Source organism: Triticum dicoccoides, chromosome 4B, assembly GCF_002162155.2.
Source record: "Triticum dicoccoides isolate Atlit2015 ecotype Zavitan chromosome 4B, WEW_v2.0, whole genome shotgun sequence".
NCBI lineage: Eukaryota > Viridiplantae > Streptophyta > Magnoliopsida > Poales > Poaceae > Triticum > Triticum dicoccoides.
The window spans coordinates 140,838,509-140,847,878 of NC_041387.1; positions in this window are offsets into that span (position 1 = coordinate 140,838,509).

The following is a 9,370-nucleotide window of genomic DNA, read 5'->3' on the forward strand; positions in this document are numbered from 1 at the left end:
TGTGAGCTAAATATCTTAGAATCTTCGAATGTTCTTTGAAAAGGACACACATCCTAACACTTACGCAAAATTGATGACTTAGATGTGCAACGCACGAAGTAATGTTTTTCTTCAATCAATGAAGACTAACCCTCTAAGTGTGAAGAAATTAATGAAGAATTTGATTCTCAGAACCCTATGACAATTGTACACGGTGTCTGAAATCATCATTCTTATACGGTGGGATACGCCACCAACCAAAGTTGAAAATCTTCAATTTGAATTTTGCTATTTCTTCATATTTTCAAATTCTTCAACTTTGCAATTTCCTCAGTCTTTCTGACATTGTTCTTCATTGCTATATATATTATGAGTTTATCATGTCCTCTACAGCATTCACTTATAGCTAATTCTTCAAGTTGCTTTTTCATCTAAGTGAATGTGATCGGAACCGTTCCCCCTCTATGCTAAACTCAACCCAGTTTGTTCAAAAGTTCTTCATGTGCGTTCTATTTGAAACCCATTCAAAATCTTCACTATGTCCTTGAAAACTGAAGAATTTGCGAACGAAATGTTAAAAAATTTCATATCTAATTTTTCGGCTTTTGCCGCTCAAATCCTTCTACATCCCACGATAGGATTAAACAACTCACCCACGATCTCACACGATCTCCACCTCTTAGTACGTGGGTGATAAATGTCGCTAGGGCAAGTTCGTCCAAATTCCTCAGATGAATGGTTTTTCACTTTGTTATAAATACCCCTCCCCTTTCACTTCAGCTCATTTACTCCGCTTGATCTCTCTCTCCTCCGCTCAAGCTCTCTGACCTAGCGCCACCGCTAATCTCCATCGTCGCCGGTTTGAAAGAGCTTAGCTGCCTTGACCTCGTCGTCGTCGTACTTGCGTCGGCCTCGGAAATCATCACCTTCGTTGCCGCCGTAGATGTCTTCCTCTGCCAAGTTAGGGCATGGAAGATCTGAACGGACGAACTTCCACAGTTCATCTCACAGTTCGTCGCGTTCTTCGTCAAGGGTAAATAAAACTCGCTTATACTGCCCTTGTTGATTCTGATGATTTACACAAAATCTTCAAAAGGTGTTTATTTTTCAACTTTCATATTCTTAAACACCTAGTTGCATTTGTTCTTGATCTATCTCTCTAAGATGTACTTTTCTTCAAGATTCCTCAATTGTGTGGATTTCCAATCTATACAACTCTGGAACCTAAGACAAGAACTCTTAGTGAAATTCCTCGAGACTCCCCTGGTCAAATTCCTCAAACTTGATTCCTTTTAAAAATAAATTCTGAGAATGCATATGACCTCTTCAAATTCTTCGCACCTATACTCTATTCACAAGTACACATGTCTGTTGCTGAATCACTAGGTTCTCATCAACTTAACTCATTTGTAGCATTCCTCGAAGAAAAATTGCATACTTCTTCAGACAGACCCATTGTTCAGAATCCTCAGCTGAAGAATATGGCTGAAGAAAAGTGTCCTCAGAAGGGAGGCAAGAGGCCTGAAACTAACACTGCTTTTGAGATCCCTGAAGATATTTATGCAGAATATTGCACTCCTAATGAGGCCACTCATGGCAAGGAGAACAAAAATCAGCGCAAGGTGCGCATTCAGCGGATTGAACGCAGATGGGCACGAGAATGGAGGGAATACCGCTATGTCACTCATAAGTACATGAAGAAATTCACAGTAAATCATCCATGTCCAAGACCTCCATTGGCACCAGGCCAAGAAGCTGATCCCTCTAGCATCAGAAGAGGTGAGGAATTCCCAAAGGAATGGGCCAAGTGCCAAAGAAAATTGGCTAAAGTAGCAAAAAAGGCAGTGAAGAAATTCAATGAAGATTCTGTTGCTGCTGCTGCTGAAGCCTCTGCTAGTCAGCCCAAGAAGGCTATGAAGAAGAAATCAGTTGTGAAGCCATCTTCTTCTGCAATGCCCTCACGGCCCGGCTCCTCAAAGCCCTCAGGGCCATCTGCTCAAGAAAAGCCCTCAGCTCCACCTGCAAAGTCCTCAGCACCAGTGCATCTTGCCACGTGTGAAAGGACTCCAGGCTTTTCAATTGCTTCAGGAGCTTCAGCAAGTTCCTCGGCTCAGCCTCATCTGCTGAAGAAAAAGGTCACTGTTGGACGCGGCACAAGGCCAAGTCCTCACAAGAAGCAGGTCTCCTTTGAAGTTCCATTGTTTGAAGATGAAGTTGATGATGAAGAACTTGCAGAAATCATCAGAGATCGACAACACCGGGCCGCTAGTGCCAAAGGCGGTGTTTCCCCTCTCTTGCTGGATCTGAAGAAGATCCTTGATTTCATCGATCTTTAGCATAAAGATCCCAACACACCTCTTCCTGATCTGAACCTCACACCAGGACAAAGTCACATGTTCACTTCTTTTATTGCTGAAGAAAAGTGGAAATTTGAGAAGGCCAGGCCAGTGAAGAAAGCTCAGTACAAGAAGGAGCATTATCTGAAGAAAAATGTCCTAAAAATGACAACTGAAGAACTTGTGACTATTCAATCTGAAATCAAAGCTCTAAGTGATGAATTTGACATGTATAAAGCTGATTGGCTAGGTGCCAAAGTCAGATTCGTCAAGCTGGCAAAAGGCCTCAAGCCCAATGTTGCTGCTGAAGTGCAACAAGAAATTCCTCGAGGTGAAGCAACTGCTCAGCCCACTGAAGAACATGCCAGCACCGCTGATGAAAATCAGGCTACTGAAAAACTAAGAGTGCTAGGGCTGATGATGCTATTCCAGCTCCTGATGAAACTGACAGGTCAACAACCAATGTTGCGCCTGAAGATCAACCCAGGCCAGCTGAAGAATCTGCTACTGCGTCTGAAGACTCTGAACCTGCCAGGGCAACTGAAACAGTTGTGCCTGAATAAGCTGTGCCTCTTTCATCTGCTCCCCCTGCAAAGTCTTCACAGATGAAAAGCACTCTTGTTCCTTCTACATCAGAAGCGAAGAAAACCAAGGTTACCAAAAGGGCAGCTGCGAAGAAGAGCAAAGCATGAGACGCTTCAGATTCTTTGTAGGACCTTGAGAAGAGGTGTCTAGAGGGGGGGTGATTACACACTAAGTACCAAAGTTGCAGTTTTTAACTTCTTTAAGTTTAAGTGGAGTTTAGGCACAAGTTTAGCATTCACAACATATAGCAAGCAAGCATGCAAAGAGTATATGAGCAGCGGAAAGTAAAGCATGCAACTTGCAAGAATGTAAAGGGAAGGGTTTTGGAGGATTCAAACGCAATTGGAGACACGGATGTTTTTGGCGTGGTTCCGATAGGTGGTGCTATCATACATCCACGTTGATGGAGACTTCAACCCACGAAGGGTAACGGCTGCGCGAGTCCACGGAGGGCTCCACCCAAGAAGGGTCCACGAAGAAGCAACCTTGTCTATTCCACCATGTCCGTCGCCCACGAAGGACTTGCCTCACTAGCGGTAGATCTTCACGAAGTAGGCGATCTCCTTGCCCTTACAAACTCCTTGGTTCAACTCCACAATGTTGTCGGAGGCTCCCAAGTGACACCTAGCCAATCTAGGGGACACCACTCTCCAAGAAGTAACAAATGGTGCGTTGATGATGAACTCCTTGCTCTTATGCTTCAAATGATAGTCTCCCCAACACTCAACTCTCTCTCATAGGATTTGGATCTGGTGGAAAGAAGATTTGAGTGGAAAGCAACTTGGGGAAGGCTAGAGATCAAGATTCATATGGTAGGAATGGAATATCTTGGCCTCAACACATGAGTAGGTAGTTCTCTCTTAGAAATAGGATGCTGGAAGTGTAGGTATGTTCTGATGGCTCTCTCCACGAATGAAGAGGAGGTGGAGGGGTATATATAGCCTCCACACAAAATCTAACCGTCACACACAATTTACCAATCTTGGTGGGACCGAATCAACAAACTCGGTCGGACCAATTTAGTAAACCTAGTGACCGTTAGGATTTTCGGTGGGACCGACATGCAACTCGGTAGGACCGATATGGTTAGGGTTAGGGCATAACGTAATCTCGGTGAGACCGATTACACAAACTCGGTGAGACCGATTTTGGTAATTAGCTAACCAGAGAGTTGGTCAGGCAAACTCGGTGGGACCGATTACTCAAACTCGGTGGGACCGATTTTGGTAATAAGTTAACTAGAGAGTTTGCATTGTAATCTCGGTAGTACCAATTGCTCAAATTCGGTAAGACCGATTTTGGTAATGGACATAAACAGAGAGATTACAATCCCATCTCGGTGAGACCGAGATCCCTATCGGTGAGACCGATTTGCCTAGGGTTTGTGGCAGTGGCTATGACATCTGAACTCGGTGGCGCCGGATAGAAAGAATCGGTGTGGCCGAGTTTGACTTTAGGTTTAGGTCATATGTGGATGTGAGAAAGTAGTTGAGGGTATTTGGAGCATATCACTAAGCACTTGAAGCAAGAGGCTCATTAAGCAACACCTCATCCCTCCTTGATAGTATTGGCTTTTCCTATAGACTCGATCTGATCTTGGATCACTAAAATGTAAAATGAAGAGTCTTGAGATTTTGAGCTTGAGCCAATCCTTTGTCCTTGATATTTTGAGGGATCCACTTTCATCATCCATGCCATGCCATTGTTGAACTTGTCTGAAATGTACTAGATAAAAGTGTTAGTCCAACAAGAGATATGTTGACATTAATTACCAAAACCACCTAGGGAGCACTTGTGCTTTCAATCTCCCCCTTTTATCTAATTGATGACAACATACATCAAAGCTTTTAGATAAAGATATAGAGATAACAAGTAAAGCTTTGGAAAGACATGTAACAAACATAGGCTCCCCCTACATGTATGCAATCATGTGAATATGGAATGTAGAAGCATTTGAGAGCATAACCATGAAAGAGTAGGCAATGTGTTACATGTATCTTGGCCATATGCATCAGAGCAAAGAATATTAAAGAAAATACCTTCATGCCCATGAGTCCTTCTTGCAAACAGTATGTACATCAGCAAGAATTCCTCATACACATGAGTGTGATGCATATACTTACCTTGTAGTCTTGAGTTGGCTTAGGATGGAATGAACCTGTGTAAACAAGGTTAGATAACATAGGTACATCTACTAGCCAGAGCAAACAGAAGAAACCACAAGAATACCAAGACTGGGATGACATGTAGAGAGTGAGTACTAAGTACCACATCGGATTAGACATGTCCCCAAGAGTAAAGATATGCAATGAATTTAAATGATTTCTTTCCCTTAGATGTCTTTCTCCCCCTGAATCTAGCATGGGATACTGGGAGAAGATAGGGAACAGAAAATCAGAGCTAAAAGATAAAAATGAATAGAGCTAATGCAAACTAATGCAAATAGGCACATATGAACATGTCTTTTCCCTTCAATAAGACATGTGGCATCTCTCCTCTTGAACACCAAGCATCTGGGATCCTTGAGAAATACTTTCTACTTGAGTATTCTCTCTCCCTGGAGATCTCTTTCTCCCCCTGAGGAGGTGATACTATCCCTCTCTGATGTGATCTCTCTAAGTGATAAGCTTTGATGTGATCTCTCTCCCCCTTTGACATCAATTTCCAAGAATGGGTTTGTTCCTTGAGTCACAACACAAAGCACTGGATAAAATTGTGATGCTTGTAGAGGACAAGATTCATTGAGTGGAGCTGGATCAGAAGAAACACAAAATAAGTGGCAAACTGTTTTTCCTGTTGTGAAATCGCTGGCACCGAGTAGTATGCTTCAGTTGTACCGAAAAGATTCGGTTGGACCAAAAACAACAAGTCGGTGAAACCAAGTTCATCGTAGAGAAAACACTTGTCACCTCACCTCACTAGACTAGACGGATCTCATAAATATTTGCAAGGAATTTACTACATGATGTGCAATGAATTGGATGCAGAAGAATGCCGAACAAACAGAAAACAAAGAAATCTAGATGAAGTTTTTTTTTGAAGAGGGAAAAAATATGAATGAGACAAATGCAAAAGTACAGAAAAGAACACAAGAGAACTTCATCTAGAGATGGTCGGCGACAAAGTCACCTATGTTAGAGTATATTGACTTAGGAGTCAAGTGAGATCACTTGATCATAGGTCATACTCATCGTTTAAGCTCAAAATGGGGTTGCCATTTTTCGTTTAAGCATCTTGATGTATTCACATCTTGTCGAGTTACTTTAGATCATGACTTGGAGTAAAGCTTCTCTAAGATGGAATAACATACCTTGGTTGGTGGTGTTGAACATGTAGTTGAACTTATGTGGGTTGCTCAAGGTTGATGTAGCTCATCAAGAGTTGGGAGCACCACTTGGAATTTGAGTCCATCTACCTACATGGGTTAGTTCTTGCAAGGAAGAGCACTTGTGTATCCAAAAATGACAATCATGAATCTCAACATAGAATTTGTCAAAGGATATGTTTGAATGGTTTCGTGCTTCCTTGTCTTCAACCACCATTGTGTAGAGACTTGGTGATGTAGAGATTGCTCAAGATATGAGTAGGTTACAATCTCATGGAATTTGATTCAACCAAGTACCTACATGGGTTAGATAACATGCAAGATACAAATATATCCAAGACATAAGATTTTCATCATAAGAGAAAAAATCAAGGATTAGTCATAAGCTCATGTCTTGCATGTATCCAATGGAGTTTCTACTCCAAGTTTGAAGCATCAATGATGTTCAATTCTCCTCTCAACCTGCAAAACACTTTCTCATCAAGAGATTTAGTGAATATATCCGCTAATTGCTTTTCAGTGTGAACATGCTTAAGATCAATGTCACCCTTAGCAACATGATCTCGAAGGAAATGATGACGAACTTCAATATGCTTAGTTCGAGAATGTTGTACGGGATTATGACCAATTTTGATAGCACTTTCATTGTCACAAAGCAATGGAACATGTTTCACATATATCCCATAATCTTTAAGAGTTTGGGTCATCCAAAGTAATTGAGCACAACATGAACCAGCGGCAATGTATTCTGCTTCGGTGGTGGATAAGGATACTGAGTTTTGTTTCTTGGAGGACCAAGACACAAGAGATCTACCAAGAAATTGACAAGTACCCGAAGTGGACTTTCTATCAACCTTGTCTCCGGCATAGTCCGAGTCGGAGTAGCCAACAAGATCGAAAGAGGCACTCTTAGGATACCAAATGCCAAAATTTGGTGTATGAATTAAGTATCTCACTATCCTTTTCACGGCCTTAAGATGACATTCTTTAGGAGCAGCTTGATATCTTGCACACATGCACACACTTAGCATAATATCAGGACGTGAAGCACATAGATATAACAATGAACCAATCATAGAGCGATAAACCTTTTGATCAACCGGTTCACCATCTTTGGTCAAGTCAAGACGTCCACTAGTAGGCATGGGTGTAGACATACCTTTGCATTCTTGCATATTGAACTTCTTGAATAAGTCCTTAGTGTACTTCGTTTGAGAGACAAAAGTACCTTCCTTAGTTTGCTTGATTTGCAAACCAAGAAAGAATTTGAGTTCACTCATCATTGACATCTCAAACTTCTCCGACATTAGCTTTCCAAACTTCTCACTAAAATGAGGGTTAGTTGAACCAAATATAATATCATCAACATAAATTTGGCATACAGATAATTCTCCATTAACCCTTTTAGTAAAAAGTGTGGAATCAATTTTCCCAATTTCAAAGCCTTTTTCAATGAGGAACTTGGTCAAGCATTTATACCACGCTCTAGGAGCTTGTTTAAGACCATAAAGGGCTTTGTGAAGTTTGTAAACATGATTTGGTTTCTTAGGATTGATAAAGCCGGGAGGTTGTTTAACATAAACTTCCTCCTTTATTTCACCATTTAGAAAAGCACTTTTAATGTCCATTTGGTACAAGGTGATATCATGGTGATTAGCATAGGCAAGTAAGATGCGAATGGACTCAGGTCTAGCAACGGGAGCATAAGTCTCACCATAGTCCATACCTTCGACTTGTGTGTAGCCTTGGGCGACAAGACATGCTTTGTTGCGAACTACTTGTCCATCTTCATCTTGCTTGTTGCGAAACACCCATTTGGTACCGATGATGTTGTGGTTGTTGTCGGGCTTCTCAACCAATGTCCAAACTTGGTTCCTCTCAAAGTTGTGTAGCTCTTCATGCATAGCATTTATCCAATCCGGATCTTCCAATGCTTCTTCGACCTTCATAGGTTCAATGCTAGAGATGAAAGAATAGTTTTCACAAAAGTTAGCTAAACGAGTTTTATAGCGAGTGATTCTCCCGGTTTGAATATCATTGTAGATTTGCTCGACGGGATGGTCTATAGCAATTCTTGCTCGAACTCGTGAAAGCTTTTGCTTGGTTCTTGGTTGAACTTCTTCTTCATCGTGTTCTTCTTCTTGGCCTTCTTCATTGTTGGCGTTGTCGTTCTCTTGTCGTGGTGGAGAAGGAGGTTGATGACGTTCATCTTGATGCACTTCCTTGTTTTCTTCATCTTGGTGTGTCCCACTTGTGGATGCTTCCGTATCAACTCTTGGTTCACCTTGTTGTGAAGTAGAAGCTTCCACTTGGACGGATGAGGTACTCTCCTTCACCTCCGTTGGACGGACCTTGCCAATAGACAAGTCTTGGATTGCTTCCGAAGGATCTTTGTCTCCTACATCAATTGGCAATTGCTCTACTTGCGAGCTGTTAGATTCATCAAACTTCACATCTACCGTCTCTTCAACCTTTCGGGTGAAATTGTTATAGACACGGTAAGTGTGAGAGTTTGAGCCATAACCTAGTAGGAAACCTTCATGAGACTTAGGAGCAAATTTAGAACGACGATGCTTATCAAGAATGTAGCACTTTGAGCCGAATACTCGAAAGTATCCAACTTGGGGTTTGTTACCGGTGAGGAGCTTGTATGCCGTCTTGTCGAGTAGCTTGTGAAGATACAAGAGATTTGTTGCATGACAAGCTGTCTCAACCGCTTCTGCCCAAAACTGCTTCGGCGTCTTGTACTCATCAAGCATCATTCTCGCCATTTCGATGAGCGTCCGGTTCTTCCTCTCAACAACTCCATTTTGTTGAGGTGTGTACGTAGCCGAGAACTCGTGTGAAATCCCTTCTTCGTCAAGAAAGGTGTCCAGATTTGCGTTCTTGAACTCCGTTCCGTTGTCGCTGCGAACCTTCTTGATCTCCACTTCAAACTGATTTTGGGCCTTCCTAGCGAAGTTTTTGAAGATCTTTTGGACCTGCGATTTATCATCGAGAAAGAACACCCACGTAAATCTCGAAAAATCATCAACTATAACTAGACCAAAAGAATTTCCACCGAGACTCGTGTAAGCATTGGGACCAAAGAGATCCATGTGAAGTAGCTCGAGTGGCCTCCTTGTGGTCATGATGTTCTTCACGG